The following is a 13,146-nucleotide window of genomic DNA, read 5'->3' as shown; positions in this document are numbered from 1 at the left end:
ATGATGGAACTGAAGTCGCTGCTTCTTAGCTGCAAGCAGTTTTAGGGTAGGCATGCTGGAGACCGGATCGCCAATGCATTTAATGACATCTTGGAGGATATGGGCATCAAGACAAAGGTGAACTTCGTAGTCACTGACAATGCATCCAATAAGAAAAGTGCCTTCAAAGTCAACTTTCCCACAACTACCACAGGTGACAGTGAGGAAACAGAGGAGAATATTGGAGACACGGAGGATGGGTCCCTGTGGTCTGACCTAAAAGATGAAGATGATTCTATATCAGTATTGGAAAGCAGCTCTAAGCAAAGGCTGTCGTCTTTCGCACACACTCTACAACTGGTAGTGAAGGATGGGCTAAGTGAAACAAAAGGCATGGCACTAGGATAATATATCTGGCACTGAAAGTTGGTAACGCGAGTCACATGTAACACGAGTCACAGCATTTAGCGGTAGGGTAACGCGAGTCACAATATAAACTGCAGTAGTTGCAGTGCTTGTTATCTTTTCATCAGTGCCAAATGTTTTCTAAAGTTTATCTTAAATAGAGGGCAGCAGATATTATTTTCATGATTCCATACACCGGTCCTGTTAGTTTTGCAACGTTCCTCATTACATTTACATATGTGACCTGTCACCACAAAATGAGCTGAAAGTCAGAATTTTCAAAAACTGAGATACTGATGTTATTGAATTCAGCATAAAGAGAGCTTTCCAATAGTATGTACATGGAACACTTAAGGTAGAAGTATAAGTTGACAATGTGGCTTTATTCTGGCAGCTTTCCATCTTTGTTCCTGACATTGTTTCAACATTTCAGACCAGGCACAAATAATGCTATCATCCAAATTGCTAAGACAATGACATTTTACAATATATGATTCTGCGAAATATTTGGAATTAAATAGGAGGCGGGTTACTCTCTCCAAATATTACAAAACCCCAAAATTGACCTCTACTTCAAAATAACTCTGAACCCTCAAAACGGGAAAGAGTGGGATGCAACTTTACTCTCATTTTGTCGTGACAGGTCACATATGTACATGTCGGCAGAAAAACAAAAGATTTACACCTGCCATCATCTATCTGAAATAAAGGTAAGTACATGTACATGTAACTTTCTCACAAAATCACATCAATAGGGGTGAAAAGTGAATACATGTACAAGTGAACTTTGCCCAAAGTGTAAGTAAATAATGATGGGAAAAGAGGCAAAAAATGGTCCAAGTGTAGAATTTGGACAAGTGAATGCATGCAATTCTATGTAGCATGACCTCCACAGCTATTACAATACATGTAATTAGCCAGATTATACACAATGTAGCATATATCGGTAAATTTTTCTCCTATTTTAGCCTTATTTTCCTCTTTCTGCATTTCAAGTATCATACATGTACATGTACTAGGCCTAAAACTTGTATAGTTGACAATATTACTTACTAGCACTAGGCATATACATGTACATGTACGTGTATTGCTGAATGGCATTGTAGTAAAATGGTGAAGGAGCAATTTTTTCATAAACCAAATGTGACAGGTCACTTTGTATGTTATTTGCCTAGCGCCCTCAGTTGGCTGTGCCAAGTCAGCTGTTTTGTGACTTCATAGCTCTAGGACCTTATGAGTTCATTTATTTAGTGACCCCCTCTAGGCACCTGTGTAGCACATTGTCCTTTGTTTCATTGCACACTGAGTCTTCAGCCAGTAAACACTAAGAGTTCACCCTGCTAAATAACCGTACATCTGAGCATCAAGTTCTTCAGAAGAGGTTGAGGGCGCCATGGCGACCACACGTACCTTCGTGCTTGCGCTCTGTTTGATCGTCGTCTGCTGTGCTTGTAATGGCTTGAAACCTCAGAATTTGACGTCTGCGTACACATTTGACCCTGAAGCACCTACTGGACTGAGATTTCTCCCGGGAAACGTGTTTGTCAGTGGTTTTTTTGAGGCTTACAAGTGGAGGTTTGTTGACCCGTCGCCGTGCGTATGATGACGTGTGCGTTTGCTATGTGTCACACGTGTATTGTCGACAGTATGCCGCCATGTTGTTTTTTGAGCGTCCCCCTGACAACAGTCATGAGAGTCCTTCGTTGCGACACAGATTGAAGCTCTTCAGTAGGCCTGTCGCCTACTATCACAACTCCTCAGCTGGCTTTCGTCCAATCTTATGTGCTGGTGACATCGAAGCCAATCCCGACCCTGTAAAGTACCCTTGTACTCAGTGTGATCAGCCAGTGAAATCAAACCAACGCGGCATCTGCTGTGATACATGTGACTTGTGGACTCACGCCAAGTGTGCTCGTATTAGCATTGCTGACTACGAGAAATTGAGCTCTAGCAGCTCTACATGGCTGTGTTGCAGGTGTCTCTTCGATGAACTCCCTGGCATATTGGACTGTAGTTTACCATCACTACCCACCACACCTAGAACACGTAGAATGACCAGTGCTAGTTTGAGTGATGCTGCTGTAGTACCCAGGCCAAAGCAGGTGACTGCCTTGCTACTTAACACACGCAGTGTGTGTAACAAGGGGTTTGATATTGCCTCCTTTCTTGCTGCTGACAGTGAACCCGATATTCTTGCCTTAACTGAAACCTGGCTCGACTGTCATGATAGTGACTCCCTCCTGGGCCTTGCAGATGATTATGCAATTTTCAGGAGAGATCGTCCTGGACTACGAGGAGGTGGTGTGCTGGTTGCCATTAAAGAGAACTTGGAGCCTGTCCGCATGGAGGCGCTTGAGTGCCCTGATCTTGAGCTTCTGTGGGTCTGCTGCACTTTCCGGCAAGTCAAGTGGCTGGTAGGCGCTTTGTACCGTCCCCCAAATGAAGCGTCATCCTACTGGAATAAGCTGAACAACATGGCATCCAACTTGGACTGGATTCGTACAAGGTACGACAATGTTCTCCTGATGGGCGACTTTAATGTTGATTGGAATCCTGATCTACCTGACTCTCCCAATCGTTTGGCATTGTGTGATTTTGCTGACTCGCTGAATCTTGTTCAGCTAGTGAGTGATGTCACGCGTCCGAGCACCAACTCCAACTCCATGGGCTCCATAATCAACTTAGTCTTCTGCAGGGCTCCTGAACATGTCTCTCACGTTCAAACAGTTCCGAACCCTGTTTCAAGTGATCACCATGCAGTTCAAATCACACTAAACTGTCGCCGTACTCCTCCACCGTCATCAGTAGTTAGGCAATTTGTCACATACAACCAGGCGTCAGTGGACCACCTAAATGCTTTACTGGCGTATGCTCCTTGGGACTTGTTCCTGGACACAGGTGATATCAATGAGTCCTGGGAAGGGTTCTTGGACATCGTCTACGCAGCCATGAAGGATGCACTTCCCAGCAGATCAGCAAAATTACGGAAGCGAAGAAACTGCCCTTGGGTTAACCCTGACATGAAACGCCTCTGCAGACAGAAACACAAGCTCTTCAAGAAAGCAAAATCATCTGGATCCCTTGAAGATTGGAACTGTTACAAGTCTGTTCGTAATAAGCTTAAGTTCTTAAGTCGTAAAGCCTATAAGGCATATGTCGATAAATTGTTTCTGTCTAATGACAACAGAAAACGTTTCTGGGCTTATGTAAGAAGTAGGAGGCAATCACCCACTCCTTTGTCTTTCAAACAAGGTGACAACATACTCACTGATTATGATGATATAGCCACTGCATTCAATAGTTATTTTGCCTCAGTTTTTTCTGAACCTAGCAATGTACCTGATAACCCGCCATCTTGTGATTTTCCGATTGATGATCTTTCCACCATTCATTTTTCTACAGGTAGTATCCGTCGTATTATCTTATCCCTTCCACAGGGGAAGGCACCTGGGCCTGATGGGATTGGTGTGAGATTCTTGTCTAATACTGTAGACTCAATATCGCCAGTTTTATGCAGGATCTTCCAAACTTCCATCAGGTGTGGCTGCCCTCCTCTTGGCTGGAAGACTGCAAACATTACTCCTGTCTTCAAATCAGGTGATCGCAGTTGTTTGAATAATTACCGGCCTGTTGCTCTCACCTCCACTGTATGTAAAGTCATGGAAAGAGTCATTTCTGATGTTATTCTGAGGCATTTGGATGATTACTGCCTGATCTCTGCTTATCAACATGGTTTTTTACCTCATAGATCTTGTGTCACTCAATTATTGAATGTCTATCATACTTGGGCTGCACAGCTTGATCAGCGTAATCCACCCAGAATTGATGCTGTTTTTTTGGACATGAGCAAAGCCTTTGACCGCATGCCCCATGACACACTTCTGCATAAGCTCGCTTCTGGGTTCAGCATAGGAGGTGCTCTCTGGAGTTGGATAAAAGATTTCTTGGTGGGCCGACTTCAGAGAGTGACTTTTGTTGGTCGAACCTCGGAGTGGTCTTTGGTGAAGTCCGGTGTTCCTCAGGGCAGTGTTTTGGGGCCCCTACTTTTCAACCTTTTCATCAATGACATTTCCCGCAACATTAACTCACCTTGTGTTTTGTTTGCAGATGACGTACTATTATATCGTTCCATTCGTACAGATTTGGATGTCTCTGAACTTCAGAATGATCTTAATGAGCTGAGTGCTTGGAGTGCCTCTAATGGTATGACCTTCAACACATCTAAAACTAAAATTATGCACATTTCCCGTAAGCGGGCTCAGTTCTTTCCAGCTTACATTCTTTCCGGCACTGCTCTCACAGCATCAAACACGGTCAAATATCTTGGCGTCACTCTAAGCGCTCAGCTCTCATGGAATGACCACATTAAATCTGTCAGCTCATCAGCCAATCGTATGCTCGGGTTTATCAAAACCGTGGCTTTTAATGCCTCTGTACACGCTAAACTGGCCCTTTATAAGGCTCTTGTTCTCCCCATCGTAGAATATGGACTTCCTGCTTGGCTGCCCCAAACAAAGAAGCAGGATGATACGCTAGAAAATATTCAACGACGTGCCACTCGATTCATTTTAGGTCAGAAACGTGGAGTTATGTCTTACACAGAGAGACTTGAGATCCTCAACTGGTCAACTTTATCCAATCGCCGTAATTTTGCAGTGTTGTCCCTTGTATGTAAATGTCTTCTTAATCTTGTCAAGTGTGAAATGTGTCAGACTAAGGTTACCGTGAATTCCAGACATACCAATATTTTTAGTTTTAATCATCTCCAGGCTAGTACACAATCTCTTCATTTATCCTGCTTTCATCAGTTTCCCCGGTTGTGGTCTAATCTCCCTGAACACGTTTCTAACACTCTTATTTTGAAACCTTTTTCACAATTCCTGGCAGTATTGAAAAATACTGTCCTTTACCCTGATTCTTAGGCTTGTTTTTTGTTCTTGTTTATTTGTTTTATTTTGTTTTGTTTTTCCATTTAGGCCTACTGCTATTCAATTCATGTAGTGTGGAAGTTCTTCTTTTATCTCCATTTTATATCTTTTTACCTCATGTTTGGCTACCCTTGTTCTGTTAGTGCAATCCTCTATTCATTATTTTGTTTTTGTTCCCATATGCAATCTCATAATGTCATTTATTTTATGTGTATATCCTGGATAATTTTTTTTATTATTATTCTGCTTTTTAAATATTTACTTACAGAAGAAGTAACGCTTTATTGTTGGATGTATTTATTTATTTATTGTTTAATTTATACAAGGTGCCATAAAGTATTTTTAAATGTGTGTTTTTTTTAATTTTTTTCTTAATGTCGTCATGTTCAGTGTTCTTACATGTACATGTATATACAGTATACTTATTTTATTAATTTGTTAATTTCCCACATCTTGATGTGGGGAGACAGGTCTGTGACCACAGTGATTCCGTATTACTTTTGTCTCCCCTATGCCCATCTTGCTTGTGATGTATATTGAATTTTTGGCATGAATAAATAATAATAATAATAATAATAGAAGTTTGAGATAGCCAAGGTTGGGGGTCTTCTTTTCCTGCAATGCAGCAACGCCTTTAAAAGAACCAGACCAGTAAATGTACACCATCCTTGTCGTGCATTTTCTTGTGTTTTGGCATCGTAGACAGGATGGAGTACTAATGCTGTGACCCCCAGCCTGAGGCGAAGCACATCTACCCGTATCCAGACGAGTTTATCAGAGAGAGGAGCAACAATGCCGGGAAGTGAGGATGAGATGGCGCAGCTCAGAGCAGAACTGGAGGCAATGAAGGTCGCCCTTCAAAAGGAGCAAGAGGAACGACAGATAGCCACGGTGAGCAGCAGTACCTCATCTGCCACAAAACAGATTTACGTTGCTGCAGGAAGGAGGGTGGAGCGTTTAGAATAAAAGTTCCTTTCTCAAAAGTTAGTACCTGTTGTCAACATTGTTCCTTTTTATACAACACTACTAAATTGGTGACCCAGACGTGATTTGAACATGACACTCGAAGAAACACCAGCGGTGGGCTTGACTGCCACACCCATGACGGCTGCAGTTAGCCTGAAACTACCTCAGTACTGGCCTGCAGATTCACATGTACGGTTTGCTCAGGTGGAGGCCCAGTTTGCCACAAGAGGGATCAACGCGGAGAAAACGAAACACAACCATATCATTTCAGCTCTCACCCCGTCAATTGCTCAGGAAGTCAGGGACATCCTCCTAAATCCTCCACAAGACACCCCTACAAAACCCTACGAGAGGAGCTGATCAAAAGAACAACGGCAACTGAAAAAAAACGACTACAGCAGCTCCTGACAGACGAGGTACTTGGCGATCGTAAGCCGACGCAGTTACTGCAGCGGATGCACCAACTCCTCGGTGACAGAGTACTGCAAGACTCGATCCTGCACCAGTTATTCTTGCAACGGTTACCGGCTAGCGTACAGATGGTAATCACCTCGGCAGGAGACTCCATGACGATGGAACAACTCGCCGAGCTGGCTGACAAAGTCATGGCTGTGTCCATCCCATCTCACGGGGTAAACTCCGTGACACCGGTGGCTACCCTGACAGCAAACCTGCAGAGCGAGGTAGAGCTTCTTTGCGGCGAGATAAATCGTCTAACCGCTCAAGTCCAGAAACTCTCGACCAACCCTCAATGCTCCCGTTCTCACTCTTGCAGTCGTCGACCCCGTGCCAGTACTCCAACTCCTCCGGATGACGCCAACGTGTGCTGGTATCATGCCAAATTTGGTGACGGGGCCCACAAGTGCACCCAGCCCTGTTCCTTCAATGCCAGCAACCAGGGAAACGGCCAGGCCGGCAAGTAAAGGTGGCATACTCTGCCGGCCACTCCACACCCTCTCGCATGTTTTATGTCACTGACCACCACTCAGCACGCCAATTCCTCATAGATACAGGAGCTGAGGTGAGCGTCATCCCTCCTACCCCGCACGAGCGCACCCACCGTCGACATGGGCAAGATCTCCAAGCAGCAAATTCATCGACAATTGCTACTTACGGTGAGAGATCTTTGACACTTGACATTGGCATCCGGCGGCCATGTCGCTGGGTTTTCGTAGTTGCAGAAATTCAGCATGCCATATTAGGCGCAGATTTAGCCGCCTCAATGAGTATGGAGTGGTAATCAATCCGGCCAAATTTTGCCTTGGTACGGAATCGCTTAAGTTCCTAGGACATCGAGTTGATGCTCGAGGGGTGCAACCACTTGAAACAAAGGTCAGTGCCATCCACGATTTTCCGCAGCCAACTACTCTGACCAAACTGCGCAAATTTCTCGGACTAGTTAACTTCTACCGCCGCTTCATTCCTCATTATTTGCAAGTCCTCCAGCCACTCGCCGATCTGCTCACTAATGCAGGAAAGAAATCGGCACCGTTGCCTTGGAGTGACACTGCTACGGCTGCATTTCAAGCAATCAAAACTGCCCTCACTAATGCCACTCTCCTCGCTCATCTAAAGCCAGATGCGCCTCTGTGCGTCATGTCAGATGCTTTGGATGTCGCTGTTGGAGCTGTTCTCCAACAACGAGTGGACAACGCATGGCAACCACTCACATTTTTCTCCAAGAGACTTCAACCCGCCGAGACACGTTATAGCATATTCGGTCGCGAACTGTTAGCCATTTACCTCGCCATCAAACATTTTCGGCACTCGCTTGAGGGTCGACATATTCACGCGCTTACAGACCACAAGCCGCTCACATATGCTCTCAGCACCTCATCTGACCGACAACCCCCTCGCGAAAGTCGCCACCTCGACTTCATATCACAATTTACCTGTGATATCAGACATGTGAAAGGTGGAGATAACCTCGCAGCCGATGCACTATCGCGTGTTGAACTTAACACTCTTCGCTTGGAACAATCTTCTGTCATCGATTTCCGCAAAATGGCGGAGTTGCAGACAAACTGTGCGGAACTGGCACAACTTCAAACATCATCGTCATCCTCCCTCAAATTCCATGCAGTTCCTCTCCATTCTTGCAACACAACATTAATTTGTGACATTTCGACTGGACATCCACGTCCATTCGTGCCAGTAGAGTTGCGTCGCACAGTATTTGTCCACTAAGACTAAGTCACTGCTGTCTGCTGTCTCCAACTCCCGAGTCTGTCGTCGTGGTCCGACCAGGGATTCATTTCCCACCAGTTGAAGTCAACACTCCAACAACCCCAGGGGCTACGCAAGTAGCTACCATTGCAAGTGGCGTCGTAGACAGGATTACGATGCCGAGACGGACGAGGAGCCAGCCTGTGTAGCAGTACAAGATTGCAAGACACCCCAAGCCTGGAGCCCAGTGAAGACATGTCTTACTAGTAATTAATATTTGTTTTTTCGCTTGCTTGTGGTTCTAAGCACATTGTGTGTGTGTGTGTGTATGTTATGAACTGTAGTTTGGCAGTTTCACATGTACATGTACATACATGTGTTTTACATGTAAATGCATTGTAGGGCACATGTTTGCCTTTCTTGAATACTGTTGATGTTTTGATATTTAGGCTACAACCCTCAAAGCTGTATTTCTGCGGCATATTTTTGTACATTGTTCAGTTAGCTGTGTAGCTATGGCAAAGCCTGAGGATTTAGCTGAGGCTCTCACCAAGTCACTTGCACAGTCTCAGAAAGCTTTCGCCGACATTCTGGGGCCTTTAAGAATCTAAGGTTTCAAAGGTCGACTCCTGTGAAGTTTGGCAAATTTAGTGGCCATCCGAAAAAGTCTGGGGACCAAACCCTTAAAGAGTGGCTGGAGGACTTAGACACATATTCACGCCAGCTAGATTTGTCTGCTGACGAGAAGCTCAATGTTGCCATTGACCACCTTGCTGGCAAAGCAAAAGAAGAGATCAGATGCTGTCCCCAAGAGGATAAGGACAGCATTGACAAGTTGCTATCAATCCTAAGGTTGAGGTTTGGTGCAAAAGAGACTGTTCAAAGCCTCAATTGTACATTTTACTCAAGGTGCCAGTTAGAGGGGGAAACGTTTGAGGAGTTTAGCCATTCACTTATGTCACGATACTACGATAGTTGGTTTAGCGCCCTCTATTGCCCACGAGTTTAAAGGGTCTTGTCTAATGGCCGCTGTATTAAAAGGCCCTACCCGGTTTTGCAACATAACAATCTGCCTCCATCGACTGCCTTAATTGAACTGCCACCAAGTAAATTACATGGTGTCGGAAGTTAAGTCCTGTCCGCCCCTCTACATGTCGCAAAAACGCCATATTTTGGAACTTTGACGCCGTTTCGAGCGCATTTCGCCGACGTGTGGATCCTCGCTTGGACACTGGAATTGACTCTACGTACATCGCGTGTGTACACGTACCGCACCCGCGTGAATGACTGTATGTACTGTCAGACTGTAATGTGAGGAATGGTCGCAGATAATTTATTCTATAGATCTGAGGCTAGCACATAATATTTTGAGCGGTGTAATTGCTCCTATAGTGAATGTCATTGCTGTGATTTTATACAGTTTTTACAGAGTTTTAGAGTTAGACTTGCCACTAGTCCTCTCGTTGATAGCAGTAATTTGAAAGATTTTGGCCCGCTCTTACGGTTTGTGTAGTTGTTGCCATGACTACTCCGGTGTTAACTCCCACACACATACCACTTCCACCTCCATTGCAGGTGACTGGCGATTTAAAAGCCAACTGGAAGAAATTTAGACAGCTGTGGGACAGCTATGAAATTGTCACAAGCATTGTGGACAAACCAGACAAATTTAGAGTAGCCACGTTCATAACAGCCGTAGGCAAGGATGCACTGGACATCCACAATAATCTTCCGTACAAATCGGAGGAGGAAAAACAAAACATGGCTACCATCTTGAAGCTCTGGGAAGAGCACTGCAAAGGCAAGACCAATATCATTTATGAACAATACAAGTTCAACAACTGTGCTCAACAGGCTGATGAGCGTTTTGACCATTATCTGGTCAGATTGAGGGAGTTGGCATCAACATGTGATTATGGCAATCTCACTGATGATTTTCTCAGAGATAGAATTGTATGTGGCATAACTGATAACACGTTGCGTAAATGTCTGTTGCAAGAATCGAGCCTCACTTTAGATAAATGTGTCATGTTATGTAAAGCATCAGAGGCAACTGTAACGCACATGCAAGCCATGAAACTAACTAAAGATGAGTCAGCAGAAGTTAAATTTGTGCACCAAAAGCAAAAGACCGCAAAGAAAGAATACACAAACAACTGTCAATACTGTGGTAAAACACATGAGTTAATGAAAACTCGATGCCCAGCATATGGGAAGACATGCACAACTTGCGGAAAGATGAATCATTTTGCCACAAAGTGCAGGCAAGGTGCATCAAGTCAAAAGAAGTTGCCCAAGAGAGACCCCAAATCAAAAATGAAAAGAAAAACAAGAGTGCATGCACTAGATGAAGACACAGAAGAGTCTGATTGAGATTCAGATTTTGAAGTCATGATTATCGATGTGATAGGTAAAATAGAAACCGAAGAAGGCAAGCCAAACAAAAAATATGCCAATGAAATTATGGCCACGTTCATGATTAATGGTCAGAGGATTAAGATGCAGGTTGATTGTGGTGCAACATGCAATGTGCTACCTCAGAAGTACTTACCTGTAGGTACAACGATAGATAAGTCAAACAAAATTCTGTCACTTTATAATAATGAAGCGACCATTCCTGTTGTTGGCACTGCCATGGTACTGTTAGTGAACCCTAAAACCATGCAGGAGAACAGTGTGCCCTTTGTGATAATTGAGGGCCAGAGTACACCACTCATTGGATCGCGCTCCGCACAACAGCTGAATTTGATACGCGTACAGCATCACAATATCGCCGTGATAAATGAGCCACGCAACATTCAAGCTTCACTCACAGACAAGCCAATGAACTCAAGAACGGACGTCATCAACGCCTATCCGGATGTGTACCAAGGACTTGGTCACATGCCCGGAACTGTGCATGTTGAACTTGACAAATCTGCTACGCCGACAGTAATGCCGCCAAGGCGCGTACCAGTCGCACTCAAAGATAAACTCAAGACAGAACTTGATCGATGGGAGGAGCGACAGATCATCACAAAGGTTGTAGAACCTACTGAATGGGTATCAAGTTTGGTTACTGTCGATAAACCAAACGGGAAGATACGAGTCTGTATCGACCCCAAGCCCCTCAACAGTGCTCTCAAACGGGGGCATTACCCACTGCCAGTGATCGACGACATCTAGTCTTACCACAAATGTCAGGTGTCAGGGTCTTCACCAAAGCAGACTGTAAGGAGGGTTTCTTACACTGCAAACTTGACACAGAATCCTCCTACCTAACAACCTTCCAGACTCCATGGGGGCGATATCGCTACAACCGCATGCCCTTTGGCATCAGTCCAGCCCCTGAGATCTTTCAGCAGAAACTGGACCACAGTTTTGGAGGGTCTAGTGGGTGTCTACAATTGAACTGCCACCGAGTAAATTACAGGTGGTCCAACTTTGAAATTTTCATGGACTACTACTCATCACATTTCTTAAAGTATGTCACAGACGACAGAGAGGATAAGCCCATCCTTGTCCTTTATGATGGACATTCTTCCCACATCTTCCTGCCATTGATTGACTGGGCAAGAGAACACAATATCTTGTTGTTTGTCTTACCAGCACATACGAGCCACGTCCTGCAGCCAATGGATGTTGGATGCTTCGGGCCATTTGAGAAAATCTACAATTCAATTTGCCACCAACACATGCGTGCCCACAACAGGCATTGACAGATTCATGTACGTACTCCATCTGTGAACTTGCTTGCAGAGCATACTCCAAGGCCCTATCCCCTGACAACTTACGAAGCTCGTTCAAGAAAACTGGCATCTATCCTTGCAACTTTGAAATAATCAATGTCAGAAAATACGAACCAGCCAGGGCGCTAAATTGGATAGCGAGTGAGCCGACAGATTTGTCTGAACCCCAACCAGTTGGTCCACAAGGTGACGGCAGTGGCAGCCTCCCTCACTCAGACTCCTCTGATCTCTTCAAAAAATGAGAACAGATCATAGGCCAGCGAGAGAAAGTACCAGGAAAGAGGAGATGTGTCTCTTCAGTGACATCAGGAAAGGCCATAACTGAAGAAGCAGTAAGGAAGATTGTGCAGTTTGTTGAAACGTCACAGAAGAAGACATCAACCAGAAAGAAGAAATATAACTTCTTTTCATGTTCAAGAGGATTGTTTCCATTTTGCCAAAACTGAATTATTCATTACGATGATAAAACTAATTCCTTGTTTATCAAGAGGATGGTTTTGATGATTTAGAAAAGGAGGGGAGAAGGAGAGGGTAGCAGGAACCATGAAGACCCAAGAGGAAGGAGGTGATAAAAAGGCACTCCAGCTTCCTCATCCCAAAAGTGGAGCAGGTGGGCCTAGGCCAAGGGGTATTATTGGATCATAATAACAATGCTGAAAATGCATATGACCATTTTTGAGGAAAGAGTGAGAGGCAGGGTCGGGAAAAACGAAAGATGAAAAACCAATAAAAAGACAGAAGTATTTTACAGTGCCACACAACATTCAAGTAATTTCAGACATTTATTTTGCGTATGGCTTCACTGGGACACCTTACTCAATGCGACCGTCGAAAATAGGTCACGGTGTTTGCTGTGCGATGCGCCACGGACGGCAACTAAACCAGGTAATTTCGCAAAAGCGACAGGAGTGATCAACGTCCTCAAAGTTTATTTTACAAGTCTGTGATGTAAAAAAAGTGATTGAGACCTCTTT

The 13,146-nt window shown here is 44.4% G+C and overlaps 1 pseudogene; it reads left to right on the top strand.

Annotated features, from left to right (window-relative positions):
* The first annotated feature begins 6,368 nt into the window (after window positions 1-6,368).
* On the top strand, window positions 6,369-7,201 carry LOC147796327 (uncharacterized; annotated as a pseudogene).
* The last annotated feature ends 5,945 nt before the right edge of the window (window positions 7,202-13,146 follow it).

The sequence above is a fragment of the Acanthaster planci genome, linkage group LG17, assembly GCF_054643075.1.
Source record: "Acanthaster planci isolate LZ-2023a linkage group LG17, COTS_SCS, whole genome shotgun sequence".
NCBI classification, from domain to species: Eukaryota; Metazoa; Echinodermata; class Asteroidea; order Valvatida; family Acanthasteridae; genus Acanthaster; species Acanthaster planci.
Note: the sequence above shows the minus strand (reverse complement) of the source record. Positions and strands in the feature narration are given on the sequence as shown.